We start from the raw sequence: 21,499 nt of genomic DNA on the forward strand, positions 1-21,499 counted from the left end.
AGAGGGCAACCAGCATCTCCTACTGGCCAGCCAGAGAAACTGCACTCAGTAAAGCCTTTAGAGATCCCAAACCCAGGTGAACCCGCCCCACCCAATTCAAGGTCTTAGCATAATGAAGAAGGGTCAACGGAAAGGTGGAGCCATAGAAAAATTCCTGGAAGGGAAAGACCCCAACCCAGAGAGACCTGGAACATCTGAGGAGAATACAATCTGGTCTCCAGCACAGAAAGACTTCCTTGAAGAAATAAGGAAGGAGTTTAAAAATCAACTGGAAAATTTGGGGGAGACAATTAATAACTTGCAACAAGAAAACCAAACCTTAGAAAGTACAATTGGACAAACACAAAAGGAGAATAAATCTCTGAGATCATCAATTGGACAATTACAAAATGAGAATAATTCTCTCAGATCCTCAAATGAGCAAATGCAAAAAGAAATTAATTCTCTCAAAACCTCAATTGGTCAAGTGGAAAGCTGTTTCAAAAGTAGAATCGACCAATTGGAAAAGGTTAATGAAGAAAACTCCTCCCCCCAAAAAATAATGGAGTCTACAGAAACTAATGACTCCACGAGACAGCAAGAGTCAGTTAAACAAAATCAAAAAATAGAAAAAATAGAAGCAAATGTGAAATACCTCATCAACAAAACCACTGACCTCGAGAATAGATCGAGGAGGGGAAACCTGAAAATTATAGGACTTACTGAAAACATTGAAGAGAAAAAAAGCCTGGACTTAATGTTACAGGATCTAGTGATGGAAAACTGCCCTGACATCATGGAATCAGAGGGCAAAGTAGTTATTGAAAGAGTACATCGGTCCCCACCAGAAAAAGATCCTAAAAGGAAAACACCAAGGAATGTTGTGGCCAAACTCCAGAACTATCAGATAAAAGAGAAAATCCTGCAAGCAGCCAGAAAGAAACAATTTAAATATCAAGGAGCCACAGTAAGGATCACGCAGGACCTGGCTGCATCAACTTTAAGGTATCAAAGGACCTGGAACGAGATATTTTGAAGAGCACGGGAGCTTGGAATGCAGCCAAGAATCTACTTTCCTGCAAAGCTGAGACTTCACTTCCAGGGAAAAAGATGGGACATTTAACAAAAAGGAAGAATTCCAAAAATTTATGATGAAAAGACCAGAGCTAAACAGAAAATCTGGATATCAAACTGGAGGTTCAAGAGACACATGAAAAGGTAAAAAAAAAACGGGGGGGTGGTAAAAGGAAAAAATGCAATCCAGCAAGTTGAAACTGGCTATATCCCAGCATGGGAGGGGGTAGAGACTCTCATAAATCCTGAGAATCCTGAGAAATTTAACTCTAACAGAGAGAATATACCTATCCAGAAATGATGGACATCCATGACCTATCCATGAGACTGATATCTAATGGGATGTAACTGGCTTTAACTCCACTGGGGAGAAAGACTCTAATAACTCTCAGGAACTTGGACTCTATTCAACAGAATATACTGAACTAGAAGGGACAGACACTCAGAATTTTCTATGACTTAGATAGAATGATCTAAAAAAAATACACTACCTCCCTAAAAAGGGGGACAGGAAAGAGATGGGAGGAGGGAGGGGATTGAATGGGACAAATCTCATTACACTAAGAGGTACAAAAAACCTATGGTAATAGAGGGGAAGAAGGGAGTAGAGGAGAAATACCTGAATCTTCTTCTCATCAGACTTGGCTTAAAGTCAACCCACACATACTCAGTTAACTTATAAAACATCTAACCTTTCAAGAAGTAAAAGGGGAAAAGGGGAGGGGGGATAGAGAAAGGGAAGGGGAGTGGAGGAAATAAGGGGAAATAACAAAAGGAAGTGAAGGGAACAGGGAAAGGGGAAAGAAAGGGGAGGGAGTGATATAGGAGGGCAAACACATTGAAGGGGGTGGTATTCAAAAACAAAATACTGGGGAATATGGATAAAAGGGGGGAAAGGGGGAAAAATACAAACAGAGGGAAGATAGCACAGAGGGCAATAAAGAATTAGTAATCATAACCTTGAATGTGAATGGGATGAACTCTCCCTTAAAACATAAGCAAATAGCAGAGTGGATTAAAAACCAGAATCCTACAATATGCTGCTTACAAGAAACTCATTTGAAGCAGAGAGATACATATAGAGTAAAGGTAAAAGGTTGGAGCAAAATATATTTTGCTTCAGCTGAAGTAAAAAAAGCAGGGGTAGCAATCCTTATCTCAGACAAAGCAGCAGGAAAAATAGTGTTAAAAGAGATAAGGAAGGAAACTTTATCCTCCTAAAAGTTAACATAGACAATAAAGTCATTTCAATATTGAATATATATGCACACAGTGGGACAGCACCCAAATTCTTAGAGGAGAAGCTGAAAGAATTACAGGAAGACATAGACAGCAAAACTCTACTAGTAGGAGACCTCAACCTCCTGCTATCAGATTTAGATAAATCAAATCATAAAACAAACAAGAAAGAAATTAGGGAGGTAAATAGATTGTTAGAAAAATTAGATATTGTAGACTTATGGAGGAAACTGAACGGGGATAGGAAGGAATATACATTTTTCTCTACAGTACATGGAACTTATACAAAAATTGACCATGTACTAGGACATAAAAACCTAATGATCAACTGCAGAAAGGCAGAAATAGTGAATACATCTTTCTCAGATCACAATGCAATAAAAGTCATATGCAATACTGGGCCAAGGAGATATAGACCCAGAGCAAATTGAAAACTGAATAACCTCATTTTAAAAAATGAGTGGACCAAAAAACAAATTATAGAAAGATTTAACCACTTTATCCTAGATAATGATAATAATGAAACAACATAACAAATCCTATGGGATTCATTCAAAGCAACTCTCAGGGGATATATTATAGCTCTAAATGCTTATATGAATAAATTGCAGAAAGAGGAAATCAATGAACTAAACATGCAACTAAAAAAATTAGAGAAAGAAAAAATCAAAAATCCCCAATCAAATACCAAATTAGAAATTTTAAAAATCAAAGGAGAAATTAATAAAATTGAAAGCAAAAAAATATTGAATTAATAAATAAAACCAAAAGTTGCTATTATGAAAAAAACCAATAAAATTGATAAACCTCTGGTCAATTTGATTAAAAAAAGAAGTAAACCAAATTGCTAGTATTATAAATGAAAAAGGTGAACTCACCACCAATGAGGAGGAAATTAAAGTAATAATTCAAAATTATTTTGCCCAACTTTATGCCAATAAATTTGATAATCTAAGTGAAATGGATGAATATTTACAAAAATATAAGTTGCCCAGGTTAAATGAAGAAGAGATTAAATACCTGAACAACCCTATCTCAGAAAAAGAAATTCAACAAGCCATTAGTTAACTCCCTAAAAAAAAAATCTCCAGGGCCTGATGGATTCACAAGTGAATTCTACCAAACATTTAAGGAAAAATTGGTTCCAATCCTGTATAAACTCTTTGGAAAAGTAGGGAAAGATGGAACTCTGCCTAACTCTTTCTATGAAACCAATATGGTACTGCTACCTAAACCAGGAAGAGTTAAAACAGAGAAAGAAAATTATAGACCTATTTCCCTGATGAATAGAGATGCAAAAATCCTAAATAAAATCTTAGCAAAATGACTATAACAAGTCATCACTAGGATAATACATTATGATCAAGTAGGATTTATTCCAGGAATGCAGGGTTGGTTCAATATTAGGAAAACTGTTAGTATACTCAATTATATCAATAACAAACCTATCAGAAACCATATGATCATATCAATAGATGCTGAAAAAGCTTTTGACAAAATACAGCATCCATTCCTATTAAAAACACTAGAGAGTATAGGAATAAATGGACTGTTCCTTAAAATAATGAGCAGTATCTATCTGAAACCATCAACAAGCATTATACTCAATGGGGAGAGGCTAGAGGCATTCCTGATAAGATCAGGGGTTAAACAAGGGTGCCCATTATCACCACTACTATTCAATATTGTATTAAAATATTAGCATCAGCAATTAGAGAAGAAAAAGAAATTAAAGGAATTAGAATTGGGAAGGAAGAGACAAAACTCTCACTATTCAAAGATAACATGATGGTCTACCTAGAGAATCCCAAGAAATCATCTAAAAAACTACTGGAAATTAGCAATTTTAGCAAAGTTGCAGGTTATAAAATAAACCCCCATAAATCCTCAACTTTCCTATATATGACTAGCAAGAAACAGCAGGAAGAGCTAGAAAGAGAAATTCCATTCAAAGTAACCTCAGACAATATAAAATACTTTGGAGTCTATTTGCCAAGACAGACTCAGAATCTTTTTGAAAACAATTATAAAACAGTTCTCACACAAATTAAATCAGATTTAAATAACTGGGCAAATATCAACTGCTCATGGATAGGGAGAGCTAATATAATAAAAATGACAATTCTACCAAAACTAAACTATCTGTTTAGTGCCCTACCAATCAAAATTCCAAAAAAATTACTTTAATGAGCTAGAAAAAATTGTAAGTAAATTCATACAGAGAAATAAAAAGTCAAGAATTGCCAGGAGCTTAATGAAAAAAATGCAGACGAAGGTGGCTTAGCACTACCCGATCTAAAATTATATTATAAAGCATCAGTCATCAAAACTGTTTGGTATTGGCTAAGAAACAGAGTGGTGGACCCATGGAATAGACTAGGTGGAAAAGCAGGAGATGATCATAGTAACCTGTTGTTTGATAAACCCAAAGAGTCAGGCCACCTGGATAAAAACTCCCTCTTTGATAAAAACTGCTGGGATAATTGGAAGTTAGTATGGAAGAAACTTAGATTAGACCAATACCTCACACCCTTTACCAAGATAAGATCCAAATGGTTGCAGGACATAGACATAAAAAACAATACTATAATCAAATAAGATCAAGGACTAGTCTACCTGTCAGATCTATGGAAAGGGGAACAGTTTATGACTAAGGAAGAGTTGGAGAACATCACTAAAAACCAATTAGATGATTTTGATTACATTACATTAAAAAGTTTTTACACAGATAAAACCAATGTATTCAAGATCAAAAGAAAAGTAGTAAATTGGGAAACAATCTTTACAACTAATGATTCTGACAAAGGACTCATTTCTAAAATATACAGAGAACTGAGTCATATTTTTAAAACAAAAAGCCATTCCCCAATTGACAAATGGCCAAAGGATATGCAAAGGCAATTTACAGATGAGGAGATCAAAGCAATCCATAGCCATATGAAAAAATGCTCTAAATCATTAATTATTAGAGAAATGCAAATTAAAGCTTTGCTGAGGCACCACCTCACACCTCTCAGATTGGCCAGTATGACCAGGAAGGATAATGATCATTGTTGGAAGGGTTGTGGGAAATCTGGGACACTGTTGGTGGAGCTGTGAACTCATCCAACCCTTCTGGAGAGCTATTTGGAACTATGTCATAAGGGCAACAAAAATGTGCATACCCTTTGACCCAGCAATACCACTACTGGGTCTATACCCTGAAGAGATGAGGAAAAAGGATAAAAACATTACTTGTACAAAAATATTTATAGCAGCCCTGTTTGTGGTGGCAAAGAATTGGAAATCCAGTAAATGTCCTTCAATTGGGGAATGGTTTAGCAAACTGTGGTATATGTATGTCATGGAACACTATTGTTCTATTAGAAACCAGGAGGGATGGGAATTCAGGGAACCCTGGAGGGATTTGCATGAACTGATGCTGAGTGAAATGAGCAGAACCAGAAAAACACTGTACACACTAACAGCAACATGGGAGTGATGTTTAACCTTGAAGGACTTGCTCATTCCTTCAGCGCAACAATTGGGAACAATTTTTGGCTGTCTGCAAAGGAGAGTACCATCTGTATCCAGATAAGGAGCTGTGGAGTTTGAACAAAGTACAAGGACTATTCCCTTTAATTCGGAAAAAAACCCAGATGTCTTATGGTTTGATCTGGTTACCTCTGAGAATTCTGTTTTCTTTATGGATATGATTTCTCTCTCATCATACCCAATTTGGATCGAGGTACAACATGGAAACAAAGTAAAGACTGACGGAGTGCTATCTGTGGGGTAGAGGTGGGGGGAGGGAAGCAAGATTGGGGGAAAACTGTAAAACTCAAATAATATCTTTAATAAAAATTAAAAAAAAAAGAAATCCTGAAGGATGGGATTTCAGAAAAGCCTAGAAAAAGTTGCATGGATTGATGCTGAGTGAAATGAGCAGAACCAGAAGAACATTATACACATTAATAATTTTGGCTGATGATCAATCATGATTATTCATGTCAGTAGTACAATAAAAAAAACAATTTTCAAAGACTTGTGGTGGAAAATACCAACTATATTCAGAGAAGGAACTGGGAAGTTTAAAAAAAGATCAAAGTTTCTTATATTTAATTTTTAAAAGTTATCTTATGTACTGTCATTTCCTCTCTTTAATATTTTCTTTCATCTGTTGAGATTTGATTCTTCTATCACAACATGATATATATATATATATATATACATATATATATATATATGTACATATATATATGTTTAGCATGGTTATAAATGTAGAATCTATATTGGATTGCTTTCTATAAGAGGAAGGGTGAGGGAAGGGAGGGTAAGAGAAAAATTGTAAAATTCAAAACCTTGCAAAAAATGATTGGTAAAATCAGATAAAAAATGCTTTCCTCAATTGATAAAAAGGAAAAGATTATTAAAAGGCAGTTTTCAGAAGAAAAAAATTAAAGCTACTAATAGTTGCAAAAATGCTCTAAATCACTATTGATTAGGAAAATGTAAATATAACAACTCTGAGATAACACCCACATCTACAACATTAGATAACCAGACAGAAAAATATCAACGAATGCTAAAGAAGATGTGGAAAAATCTTGACACTTATACACACTTGGTGGAATTTTTAACTGGTCTAATCATTCTGAAGAAAAATTTGGAATTCTCCCCAATGGACTATAAAACTGTGCATAAGTTTTGATACACCTGCTCTAATAACACTAACAATGCCAGCAACACTTATATTGTATCCTAAAGAGAAGGCGGGGGGACTATAAAAAAACATCTATTTACACAAAAATATTCACATCAGCTTTTTTCCCAAAGATTTTGAAACTGAGAGTATTCTTAGCAATTGGGAAATGACTGAGCATGTTTTGGCAAATGATTAACCTTAATCATAATTTCATAGAGAAAGAAATGGCAAACCACTCCAGTATCTTCACCATAAAATTCCCATTGAATCTACAGTGTCATGAAGAGTGAGACATGACTAAATGATTAAACCATAGAATTTATTGACCAATAAGAAATGATGAATAGGATAATTTCAGAAAATGTGGGGAAGACTTAGATGAATTGACATGAAGAGAGAAGAAAAAAGAACAGGGCAAACAGTAATAGCAACTGTGAAAATCTATTCTGAACGCAATGATCCAGGACAGTTCTAAAGGACCCATTTACGAAAAATGTTATCCACTCCCAAGAGTGGATGACCTCTGACTGAAGATTGAAACATACTTTCTTTCACCTAATTTAATTTTATTGTTTTGTATTTATATGTGCTTGCTTTCTTTGCAACAGGGTTGTTAAAGAAATGAGTTTTACATGACTTCACATGTATAATTGATATTGCCTTCTTAAGGAGGGGCAGGAGGAAAGGTGAGAATTTGGAACTCAATTTTTTAAAATGGATATTAAAAGTTTTAGAAATGTAATTAAGAAAAATTTAATGAAATAAACAAAATACTAAAGAAAGAATAAATTATTTGTGTCATGATTCAGAGAATTAGGGAAAGATCTATATAATCTGAGACAGTCAGAGTTTAAGTGACTTGCTCAGGATCACATAGCCAGTATATGTCTTTAATTAGTATTTTTTCCAATTACATATAAAGATAATTTGTAACATTTATTTTTGGAAAATTTGGAATTCCAAATTTTTATTCATCTTTCCATTCCCCTTCCCCAAAATAAGTAATCCAATATAATTTTAAACATAAACAATTCTTTAAACATATTTCTTCTTTAGTCAGGTTGCCAAAAGAGAATCAAAACGAAAGAGAAAAATCACAAGAAAGTAAAAACAAATAAAAAGTAGAAAGATTATGTTTTGATCAGTATTTAGATTCCATAGTTTAGTAAGTATCTAAGGTCATATTTGTACTCTGTTCTTCCTGACTTGAGGTCCAATGTGCTGTACCACCTAGTTGATGTGATGCAAAGCAGTAAGGTAGACCTTAAAAGAAACTTAGAGGACCATTTAACCTAATCTCTCTTCTTATAGATGAGGAAATTGAAGATCAGAGAGGATAAAAGACAAAATTGTACTCGCACTAGTAGAGATCATCAAATGTAAGTTCTGAACCCAAGACTTCTGACACCAGAACTAGTAATACTTCTGCTATACCACTGTCCTGGCTTAACTTTGTTCTTGAGAATAATAAAATGCAAGAAACTCAGTCAATGAAGACTAGGATATCAAAATCAAATGACAAAGAGAGTAAACCCAACTTCAGTCGGTGCCAGTGAAAAATTAATATAATAATCCTTAAATAGTCTCTGCTCAAAGTCAGTATTGGCCCCAGAGTCTGGGGGTAAAGTTAACCATTCTCTGCTGGCAGTATCAGAAGTTTTTGGTGACAGAGACTGTTTTTCCACTAGTTTCCTTAGAGAAATGTCCTATTACCTCATGTAAGACGAAAGAATGAGGACACCATCTGATCTCATCCTTATGATTTCAACCCAATATTCCTTATTAAACTACTGGAGACAAGGACAGAATTTAGAAGATTCCAAACTGGTAAACTATGAATTTTCATTTTTTTCTTTATTTTAGGGGTTTTTTTGCAAGTCAATAGGGTAAAGTGGTTTGTCCTTGGCCACACAGCTAGGTAATTATTAAGTGTCTGAGGTTGGATTTGAATTCAGGTACTCCTGAATCCAGGACTGGTGCTATATCCACTGCACCACCTAGCTGCCCCTAAAGTATACATTTTGAAAATATTTTATGGTTACTGAGGATTGTGTGTTGATTATGTCTCTTCTATTTCACATCTCTACCCAAGTCAGGGACATGGAAAAAAAATAGAATGAGGATCACTATGCAGGTCCCAGAAACAGCAGGTCCAGATCTTAGCAGGTGATTATATCGTTATCAGATGTCAGAATATTCAAGAATTCAGGGGTTTGTAATGGGAAGACATGAGGTAAAGAGCCAACAATTACTGCAAATCAGGATAGCAAGGAAACTGTCTTGAAACTGGGGAGAAAAGAAATAGGAGGTTGTTCTAGTCTGTCTTTCACACTTCACTCTATCAATAAGAGGAAAAGTTTCAGAGAGCCTAGTTTGAATATAAGCCAATTTCCAGAGTGCAGGGTCATTTTAGATTGTAAGCATATTCCTTCTGTAACAAAATAAGTTTTGTTCATATGCCATCTTACGTGGTGTAGTATTTAGGGCACTAATTTGGTATAAAAAAACTTGGATTAGAATTCCATCTCTTTATGATGGCAGAGAGAAGCCAGGAAGTTGTCTGAGCTCTTTGCAGTTTCTAGTCAGTCTGAGCTCTTCTCAGTTTCCAGTCAGTCTGACTTTCAGCTCAGTCTGAGCTCCTTCTCAAAAGAAATGAAGAGAACATAAATGGACTGAAGTCTCTCTTACTTGGATAAAGGAGAGCAGAGCATAATGCAGGTGAAAGACTCAATCCCAGCACAGATCACCAACTGAGGTTCCACAGTCTTGGTGCAGTAGGCCTTTGGCAAAAGAGACCAACTGAGGAGCATTCCTGCAGCCCCAATACAGTGGATGTATTCCCAACTCAGGAATGCAGGGCACAACAGGTGTGACTAAGCAATGTCATCCCAGGGCAGCAGTAAGTCACCAGCACCTCAGGCCCTGATGTAGAAAGTCAGTGACTGCAAGGCCATGCCAAGGCAGTATCAAGTCACCAATACTTCAGTGCAAGAAACTTACAATAGTATGGTCTGTGCTCCATAGTTCAGTTTTTAAACATGGGAAAAAAAGACAGAAAAGAATCCTCACCATAGAAAGCTACTATGGCAATAGGGAAGAACAAAACACAAACTCAAAGGATTACAACAATGTCAAAATGTCCAAAATATGAAGCCTTAAAGAATATGAATAAGTCTCACATTCAAATAGCTTTCTTGGAAGAGATCATCAAGGATTTGTAAAATTCAAATAAGAGGAAGAAGAAAAATTGGGAAAAGAAATGAGAGGTATACAAAAGAGTTAAAAGCATGGAAAATGAAGAATAAAAATTGATTGAAGAAAACAATTCCTAATAAATAGAATTGGGGAAACCTAAATCCAAAGGGGAAAATTCACTGAAGAAAACAACTCTCAAAAAAGTAGAATTAGCCAAATTCGAAAAGGAGTTATAGAGGCTAACTTAAAAATAATTTAATAAATATTAGAACTGGGTAAGTGGAAGATAATGGCTCCATGAAATCAACAATCAGTCAAACAAAACCAAAAGAATGAAAAATGCAATTGATTTGTAAAATAGATCTAGAAGAGATCATTTAAATTTTTGGGGGCTACCTGAAATCCATGCTGAACATCAATAACAACAACAACAAGAACAAAGACCCTGGACAGCATCTTTTAAGGAAATTATAAAGGAATCTACCCTGATATCCTAGAACCCAGAAAGTAAAATAGTCATTGAAAGTATCCACTGATCATGTCCTGAAAGAGGTCCCAAAAATGGAAACTGTAGCCAAACTCCAGAATTATCAGCTCAGAGAGAAAATATTGCAAGCTGCCAGAAAGAAACAATTCAAGTATCAAAGAATTCACGGTCAGGATTACACAGCTCTTAGAAATTTCTACATTAAAGTATTGGAGGATTTGAGACATGAGATTCCTAAAGACTTGGATTATAACCAAGAATCAACTATCCCAAAAATCTTTCAGGTGAAAAATAAGAATATTCATTAAAATAAGTGATTTTCAAGCTTTCTTTATAAAAAGACTAGAGTTAGAGAGAAAGCTTTTTTCTTCAAGACCTAAGAGAAATATATTAAGGCAAATGTGAAAGAAAGAGTAACAGTATTCAAACTAAACTGTTTACATCCCTACACACGGATTTTTTAGTTTTTTTTTTTTTTTTGCAAGGCAAATGGGGTTAAATGGCTTGCCCAAGGCCACACAGCTAGGTAATTATTAAGTGTCTGAGACTGGATTTGAACCCAGGTACTCCTGACTCCAAGGCCGGTGCTTTATCCACTATGCCACCTAGCCGCCCCTACTTGTAGTTCTTGAGATCTGTATCTCTATTAGTACAATTACAAAGGTATACATAGGCAAAATATGTTGACTTTGAAGTGATCACATAAAAAAAATAAAGAGGTTAAAAAAAGGATTGTATTGGGAGAAGAGGAATGGGGAAGGCAGAGTGGAGTAAATCACAACACATGAATAGGTACAAAAGACCTATTGGTTGATTAGTTCGTTGGTTGGTTGATTCTTGTCCTTTGGTATTAAGGAAGACCAAAATGACATAACTATGTTAGAAACAAGTTACAGTGTGCCCAGTTGTGAATGATCAGATCAATATGAGCTTGGAATGCTCCGCCATAGGTTGGGTACAAATAGTTCACGTGAACACCTGGACTGGGGATTTAACCTTATGCATCTCACGCTTTCCTTTGTACTGTTTTGTTTCTGCATTGCTCAGAGAATGCAGCATCCTTTCTGATAAAAGCATACCATTCTGGGAGGTTCTGTGCCAATGTCTCTCATGCTGCACAATAAATTCCAAGATTCTTAAGAGAGACATTCAGGGTGTTTGGGTTTCATTTCTTCTGATTCCCCCATGAATGGTTGTCCTCTCTGAGCTCTCCATAAAAACAGTCTTTTTGTTAAGTGGATAGTTGGCATTTGAACAATATGGCCAGCCAGTTGCAGTTGTACTCTCTATAATAATATTTGAATCTTTGTCAGCTTATCTCAGTGGATGCTAAAAAAAGCTTTCTGACAAAAATAAAAATATGAGAGACCACAGAAATAATTGGAGTTTTTTAAAAGATATAGCAATATCTAAAACCATCAACAAACATTTTATGCAATGGCATAAGTAAAAAGAACAGAGATGAAACAAGGATGCCTGTTAACACTATTATTCATGATTGTATTATAAAAGTTACCTTTAGCAATGAGAATAAAAGGAAATTGAAGGAATTAGAAAATATAATGAGGAAACAAAAACATTACTCTTCAGATGATGGGATAATATACCTGGAAAATGCTAGAAAATCAACTAAAATTAGTTAAAATAATCAATAGCTTAGGAAAGTTGCAGGATATAAAATAAACTCATATCAATCTTAAGTATTTCCATATATTATCATCAAATTCTATCAATAAGAAAAGAAATTCTTTTTCAAAAATTGTAGACAATATAAAAATACTTGGCAGTCCACTTTCCAAGACAAACCCAGGAACGATATGAACATAATTACAAACTACTTTTCAGATGGATGAAGTCAGATATAAACAATTGGAAAAATATTTATTGCTTATTGGTTGGCTGGATTAATGGAATAAAATTGTTATTTCTACCTTAATTAATTTACTTATTCAGGGACATACAAATAAAACTACCAAAAATTATTTTATAGGCCTAGAAAAAATAATAACAAAGTTTATCTGGAAGACAAAAGCTCAAGAATATAAAGGGAATTAATGAAAAACATGCAAGAAAAGGTGGCCTAGCCATATATAAACTATATTTTTAAATGGAAGTTGTCAAAACTATTTGTTGCTAGCTAACAAATAGAGTGGTGGATCAGTGGAATAGGTTAGGTACACAACACTCTAGGAAATGGTTATATAAATCTACTGTTTCCAGTTTCTGGGAAATTTGACAAATTTGACAAAATTTGACATAATTTGACAAAAAAGTGCTGGGAAAACTGGAAAACAGTAGGACTGAAAAAAGGCATACACCAACATTTCACACTGTAAACCAAGATAAGGTCTAAATGGAAACATGATTAATATATGATGATGAGAGCAAAGAATAGGTCTATGAAAGGAATAAATGCAAATTAAAGCAACTCTGAGGTATCATCTCACAGCTATCACATAGACTAATATGAGAAGAAAAGGAGAATGATAAGTGTTGGAGGAGATGTGAGAAAATTGCGACACTAACGCATGGTTGATGGAAGGGTGAAATGATCCAACCATTATCAAGAGTAATTGGAACTACTGTTAGAAACCAGGAGTGATGGGAATTCAGGGAAGTCTAGAAGGATGTGAATTAACTGATGCTGAGTGAGATGAGCAGAACCAGAAGAACATTGTATACCCTAACAGCCACTTGGGGTGATGATCAGCCTTAACGGACTGGACTTGCTCATTCCATCAGAGCAACAATCAGGCACAATTCTGGGGTAACTGTGATAAAGAATATCATCTGTATCCATAGAAAGAATTGTGGAGTTTGAACAAAGACCAGAGAATATTTCCTTTAATTAAAAAAACAATGTTATCTTAATATGTAATTTTGCTCTTTCTTATACTTTATTTTTTTTCTTAAGTATATGATTTCTCTCTCATCACATTCAACCTAGATCAATGTATACCATGGAAGCAATGTAAAAACTAGCAGACTGCCTTCTGTGTGGGTTGTGGGGAGGGAAACGAGATTAGGGGGGAAATTGTAAAATTCAAACTAAATAAATAAATTATTTTTTTTTAAAAAGAGTAATTGGAACTATTCCCAAAGGGCAACCAAACTATGCACAACTTATGATCCAGCAAAACCTACCAAACCAGTATCCCAAAGAGATCACAAAAAAGGAAGAAGGATCCTCACGTACAAAACTATTTAAAGAAGCTCTTTTCTTGGTGACAAAGAATTTGACTTGAGGAAATTCCCATTAAAATGATTTATTGATGCTTCTATGACATCATTAAGTCTTTCTGAGACTTTTGTTTCCTCATTTGTAAATGGAGGTTATATTTATAGTACCACCCTCATAAATGTCATCATGAGGCTCAAATGAGATCATATAAATAAAATATATTAAACACTATGTTCATATGTTCTTTAAAGTTTTATATTATTATTCCACCACAAAATGATATTAAAAAATCCCTTTTACCTTCCAACACAAATATGTAAAACAAATTTCTATGGAGGAAATCCATTCAGAGAGACAGAGAAGTTTAGCTTTTCAAGACTGTTAATATCACAGCTCCACAGATTTATGAGTTGTCATAATTACCTGAGTTTGAAATCTTTCACTGGGGAGTTCCCTCCTGCTCCCTCCTTAAAGAGACCTGTTTATTGTAAGTAACATGGCAATATCTAAAGACCTCATGAGTGATTGAATGGCTGTTGCCATAAGACTGGTCACCTTGCTTTTCTCTATTTTTATATAGAAGATGTGGCAATACTACCTCTACTTTATATATTTATTCACATCCAGGGAGATCCCTTTTACTTTCCTGAGATTACCCTTTCTTTCCCTTTCAAGTGGTGACTGTTATCTAGTCCTTGTTTTAATGTTTCCACCTGGGTAAGCATCTTGCCTGCCTTCTCATGTTCACTGGGCCCCCAAGATTTATTCCACTTTCCATCTCTGCTATCCAAAGACATAGGCAGGACCTCAGAGTTTATGGCGGATAAACCATAGGTTTATGGGTTAGTAAATTATGGAGTCTAAGCAGGAGGAATAACTCAAAATTTAAACAAATAGGCAAGAAAATGTGCTGGTAAATAAAGAACTGGAACATGCACCTGATATGAGATAAAGTGTACCTGAACTAGGGTCCACTAATGTCCTGCCTAGACCAGAGCCGAAGAGGCCTTGATTCCACTAATATAGATTAAGTGAATATACCTAACTGTGGAGGGTTTTCAAATAAAATTTTAATAACCTGAAAATAATACCAATAATCCCCATTTTAGATATTTCCTAGGGAAAATATGATATAATAAAGACAATTCAGAGAATCATAAAATGATAAAAATGGAAGGGACTTTAGAGATCAAGTAATTCAATCTCTTTAATAAACAGCTTGGGAAACAGAAAGGGAACAGAGCTTATCCAAGGTCACATGATTGATATATGGCAGAACTGGGACCAACTTCAGATTTTCTGACTGTAAGTACTATATTCCTTCCATTGTGCTGATTAGTTCTGTTGGACTGCCTTATTTGACCATATATTACCTTAAGTGCTTTTTTGTTCCTGTCTTTTTTAATAAACCAAGATAATAATATTTAATATATCTCACCAAAGAGAGCTTACTTTCTATTATACTAGCCAATTACATTTCAATAGGTATATGGTACAACTAAAATTCAACAGAAATATCTAGTCTCTATGGCTTCTGTTAATCTTTTTTATCATCTAATATCAGAAATGGTATTATACATGCATGTATGTATATATGTATGTATGTTTTTACATACATCGATTACAAGAAAACTTCACATATTCCTTAGTCCTCTCCACTATGGCCTGAAATAATACTCTAACAAAGAAATGTGGTATATACAGAATTCTTCTGAATGAATTTCCACAGAGTGCTACATGATTACACTGTTTCCTTTCCTATTTTAGGGCTGTTTTTAATGGTTGTTAGGCTATAGGATAGATTCCCAAATTTATTTTATAAAAGAAAAGGAAAAGAAGTAAAACTTTTGATAGATGGATTCACCTGTGTATCAATTTACTTCTGGTAAGAGATTTGATAAGGGACTGTGTCAGAATGGATCAAAACTAGCCTAGGAATCATAGATCTAGAGGTGGAAGAAACCTTAAAGATATCCCATTCATTTTTTCAATTTTAGTTTTTCAATTGACATAATATATTTTCACTTTCTTCTACCTCTTCCCACTGGGAGAAAATAAAACAAAAATTCTTGTGACAAATATGGATACTAAAGCAAAATAATTCCATGTTCAAAAATGTCTAATATTTCATATTGATTTCTTAAATATATCACAGAAAAAGGAAAAGTTCTTATATAAATATAAAAAAACATTTATATAGGCTCTTTTTGTAATAGAAATCACTACCAAAAAAGCTGCTCCACTATACAGAGGTAGTTTAAGGTCTAGGAAATGTGACATTCCCAGGGTCACAGATGTAAAAAATGCTAGCATAAGTATTTGAATGCAATCACTGCAATTGAAGATTTGGTATTCTTTCCATTGTATTATAAGCCATTTCTTTCTTTAATGTATTCTGACTATGTGACACTTAAACTCTAATTGCCTGAGGCAACTAACTCTAGGTTGTTGTTGTTTTTGAAACATGTCGAAATACATGATAGTCTTTCCTCTTTGGGAGTTCCTTATACCAATGGAAATAGCAGGTTCACTGTTACCCTTCCAATTCCTCTAAAATTCCTGGTAATAATGGGTTCTTTCTCTCATGTTCATGAATAACCAAGAAATTGTGCTTTTTAGCCATAGAAATGACAATATGCTGTTACTGTGTAACAACAAGCCTAAAAAATTTTTTAAATAATTTAAAAAAGAAAGTTATTAGGTCATTTGGTAGAAGAGAGTGAGCTAAAGAGGAGATGTGGCTCCCTTCTGTCTGGAGGCTTACATTATGTAGGATTTAGATGCGGGTACCCACACACAAACCACATCGATTCAGTTAAACAATTTTGCTATGAGGGAACCTTGAACAATGGACTATATTTTATAGAAGAAGAAAAAACTCTAACAGAATTCATTTGGAACAAAATGTCAAGAATATCAAGGGAATCAGCAAAAAAAAGCAAAAAGAAGTGGACTAATAATACTACATTTCAAACTAAACTGCAAAGTGGTTATCATCAAATCAAACTAGTTCTGGCTAAGTTTACCAATGGAATAGATTAGGTACACCATAGAGAGAAGCAAATTATCATAGTAACTTAATATTTCATAAAGTCAAAGAAGCAACTACTGGACAAACTGGAAAACAGCCTGGAAGAAACTAGATTCAAAGACAAGTTCAAAATAGGCATATGATTTAGAAATAAAACATAATATCATAAATATATTATAAGAGAACAGAAAAAAGTTACCTAACAGCTCTATGAATAAGGGAAGAGTTCATGACCAAATAAGAGAAAGAGTTAATTGTAGGAGATAAAATTAATAATTTGAGTTAAATTAAGTTATTAAGGTTTTACATCTACAAGATTCATATAGCCAAAATTAGAAAGAATATAAGCAAAGGAAATTGAGAAAAAAATTTCTCTGATAAAGGAGTCAGGTTTCTCTGTTAAAGGTCTCAGTTCTCAAACATATAGGAAAACTATATTAAATTTACAAAATAATTAAGAATATAGTTTTGAGAAAAGCAAACCAGTTTCCAAATAGTCATATAAAATGCTTTTAGTTACTAATAGTTTAGAGAGACATGTCAATTTAAAACAATTCTGAAGTACCACTTTACATTTATCAGATTGTCTAACATTACAGAAGAGAAAAATGACAAATGATGGAAGTGATATAGGAAAATGGACCCACTAAAGCACTATTGATGTAGTCATGAATTGCTCCAAACATTCTGGAGAATAATTTTTAACTACACACAAAGATTTTAAAACTTTGTATACCCTTTGACCCAGCAATATCACAACTAGATCTATATTCCAAAGAGACAAAAGATAAATGAAAGGAATTTGTTAGCATAAAAGTATTTATAGCAGCTTTTTTGTGGTGATGAATTAGAAATTGTGGAGATGTCTATCAATATGGAAATGGATAAACAAGTTATCATATATTATCATGATGAATTATTAATATGCTTTAAAGAAATGACTGGGGGGTAACATCAGAAAAACCTGGAAGGATTTATATGAGATGTAAAATGTAGTCAGTAGAACAAAGAAAGCATTGTACACAGTAACAGCCAATATTTTAATGATAATCTCCCATAAAGACTTAGATATTCTCATAAAAAAGATTTACATAATTTCAAAGGACATGATCCAGAGATAGAACTAATAAACTCTGAGTGCAGATTAAAGCATTTTTTCACTTTCTATATTTGATCTTATTGACAACATAGCTTATGTGAAAATATTTTTGTGTGTATTTATATATATGTATATATATATATATATACATATATGATAAATATCATATTCCCAAACTTCTCAGTGTATATGTGGGAGTGGTTAATGGAATAGGATAATTCTGGAAAGAAGATAAAAAGAAAAATAATTAAAATTTTCAAATTCCCCATTACATTTTAATTTGGTTCATATTTGAGCCTTGACTTCTCTGATCACTTGCTTTTGGAGTGCGGGATTCAGTGTCAGTGAACCTTAGATGAATTGTAATTTTCACCCTTATTGTTTCTATGATAATGGTCAAAGAGTCATTTTGTTTTCCTGGATCTCAGTTTTGTCCTCTATGATGTAGTAATTGTACTAGATGATCACTAAACATTCTCCCAGGTCTAAACGTAGCATATTGAAAATTCAACTCAGGTCAGTTTTATAAGCAACTATTCTGTTTTCTTGAAGATAATTGTTATTGTCTTGGCAACAAGATGAAAAAAATTAAGGTGAAAACATTAGCAAAACTATAATAAGAAGAAATTTTGGAAATTTAGAACCTTTGAGGATCTCCTGATGCATTCCCCTCTTACTCCTTAAATACATTTAGACTTTAAGGTAAAAGTTTTCTTTCCTATTTTTAAAACAAAGCCATGTCATTTCTCTTACATTTGTTAGAAACAATTACCACAGAACTGCTTGCTGCTTTGAGATAAGGGAAAATTTATACATCGTGTTTCAATTATGTGTTTCATTATTTGATGGAATTTTCAATTTTGGTTTTTCTTTGTAGTCCATTAGGACCTATAATAACATTAAATGTTTAGATTAATTCCTGCCCTGCCTTTTCCTTTTTCCCTGTCATTTCAACCATTGGCTGTGTTGTTGCTGAGAAGTTGCTCTAGCTGTCCCCAAGTGCCTGTGGCAAGTTTTCTACTATGGCAGTGAATTCACTTATAGAGCTTGGCAACTTCTAGGGATTGCCCCTCCTATGGAATGCTGTCTCTACTGTGATGTGGATCCAGCTGAGCCCACCTGTTTTTTTCATTTGTTTGTTTGTTTATTTGTTGTTGTTGTGTAAGTTGTTTCTTACTGTAATTACTTTTACCAAGCTTCCCAACTAAAGGTGTTAGAGTTCCTACCTCTCTTCAATATACTTATTGTTTGAGTTTTGAAATAAATGACACTCTGTAGTTTAAGTAGTTAATTGCTGTTTCATCATTTATATGAATTTGTGCTACATGAATAGAAATTTCTTCTTTGGAGACACCTGTTGCCATATTCAGTCAAGTCTTACCTTGCTTTTGGTACAGAGGAAACAACCTTAGTTGTCTCTTTCTATTCAAGCCTGATAGGTTGCTCAGGTTCTTGGAATCTTACTTTCTTCATCTGCAAAATGAAAGGGTGGATTAGGTCACATCTCTGACCCCATCTAATCCAAATCTGATTCAACTTTGCACTTATACGTTTATCAAAGAATATCAAAGGTTCCAAATACTTATAATTGTGAGTCACAGTAAAGGCAAGGGATGTTTGGTGAGAAGAAATGGATTGCAGTATTTTACCAAAAATGAATTACACAAACTCATACATTTACATATACTTTAAAACACATTTAGGGGTGGCTAGGTGGCGTAGTGGATAAATCACCGGCCTTGGAGTCAGGAGTACCTGGGTTCAAATACAGTCTCAGACACTTAATAAATACCTACCTGTGTGGCCTTGGGGAGCCACTTAACCCCATTTGCCTTGCAAAAAAACCCCACATTTACACATACCTTAAAAGTATCATCAAAAAGATATATGACAAGAACCAGAGTTAGCAGTCATGTTCTAAGAGTGTAACTTCAAGATAACCTGTATGTTCAAAGGATGGTCAAATAGTTTTCTTTATCTTCATTTTTTCCTTCCTTCCTTTCTTTGCTACTTCCTTTAGCTTTCCTCCTCATTCTGACATTTTACTATTTGTTATATTTTCTACATAATTAAAATCACTTTTAATTTTTTCTCAAGGAATTAGTTTCTAACGTTCTAAATTTAAACAGTCTAATCTAAATGATTTCTATGTTATTGCTATTATACATGAGGCCTCATTGTTTCCTCCCTCTGCATACCTTATTCTTTGAAATATAAACTAATGTAAATCAAGTACTGAGTTAAAAAGTATTGTTCAATGGCAAATTATCATTCATCCCACATATACTGGCTCTCCTCAGCATGGTTATTCTCTTTCCCATTTGACATGCAATTGTCTTCCATAGGAAAATATGTAGTTTAAATAGATCTAGAGGAAAGCCCAAAATATGTTCAAAATATTCCATGTAAAGGATTATTAGGAAACCACTGTCAAGATCATAGTATCATATATTTAGAGCTGGAAGGGACTTGAGAAATAACCTATTTCCCCCATTTCATAGGTGATAAAACTGAAAATGAAAGAGGTTAATTAATTTGCCCAATGTTCTTTTATAAGGAAAAGTTGTAATTTGAACCAAACTTCTGTGACTTAAAATTGAAATATTAAAGTATGTTATTGATTTTGGAGCCAGAATGAAGCAACAAAGATTTGGTAACTGCTACTTGACATCCCTTAGAGACAGTTAGATGATATAGTAGGTAGAATAGTGGACCCTGGAGTCAGGAGAACATGAGTTCAAATTCAGATACTTACTGATCAATTAGTAGTATCTATTAAGTGTCTGCCAAGCTCTTTAAGAAGCCACAAAAACTGACAAAAGTGGTTTTTTCCCCTCAATGACCTCACAATGAAATTATGAGCTTACTATTGGAGAAAATGCTTAATTTTTCTCTGCCTCAGTTTCTTCAACTCTAAAATGCACTGAAAATTAGCATCTTCCTACCTGAATTGTTGTGAGGATTAAAAAATAAATAAAATTTGGAAGGCACATTGTCTCCCAGAAGAAGTTATATGAATGCTTTTTTCTTATTTTCCTTCCTCTCCTGGCTTTCACTATTAATATTTCTCTACCCCATCTCTGACTTCTAACGTTAATACTTTGCCTCTTTTATTGTCTTTCCTAGTCTTTGTCTTCTTCTTTCCACTTGAATCATCTAATCGGGTCTATGGGGTGATCAGGGAAGACAAGAATCTCTGAAAGAGTAGCAAAGAAGCTAGTTAAGTCCTTTTCAAGTTTGCTTATCCAGCTTTGTTGTCTTACCTTTCACCCAAATCTCACCTATGGCTCTAAGAAGCTGTAACTGTAGCTATAAACAGCAGATTTTACCATGGTAATATCTCTGCAGTCAGGCTAACCCAGTTTGAAGGTGACCAACAGTCCTTTAATTCTTTCAGTGAGTTAGGGGAATGTTTATCCCAACCATGTGAAGATTTCCCCCAGTGGAACTGACAGATGAGAATGGTGTTCAAATTGCAATGAAAGTGGTTGAAGCAGATGCTGTGGAGCACTTAGAGCTTGTTCTGACAT

The sequence above is a fragment of the Macrotis lagotis genome, chromosome X (genome assembly GCF_037893015.1).
Source record: "Macrotis lagotis isolate mMagLag1 chromosome X, bilby.v1.9.chrom.fasta, whole genome shotgun sequence".
Taxonomy (NCBI): Eukaryota; Metazoa; Chordata; class Mammalia; order Peramelemorphia; family Peramelidae; genus Macrotis; species Macrotis lagotis.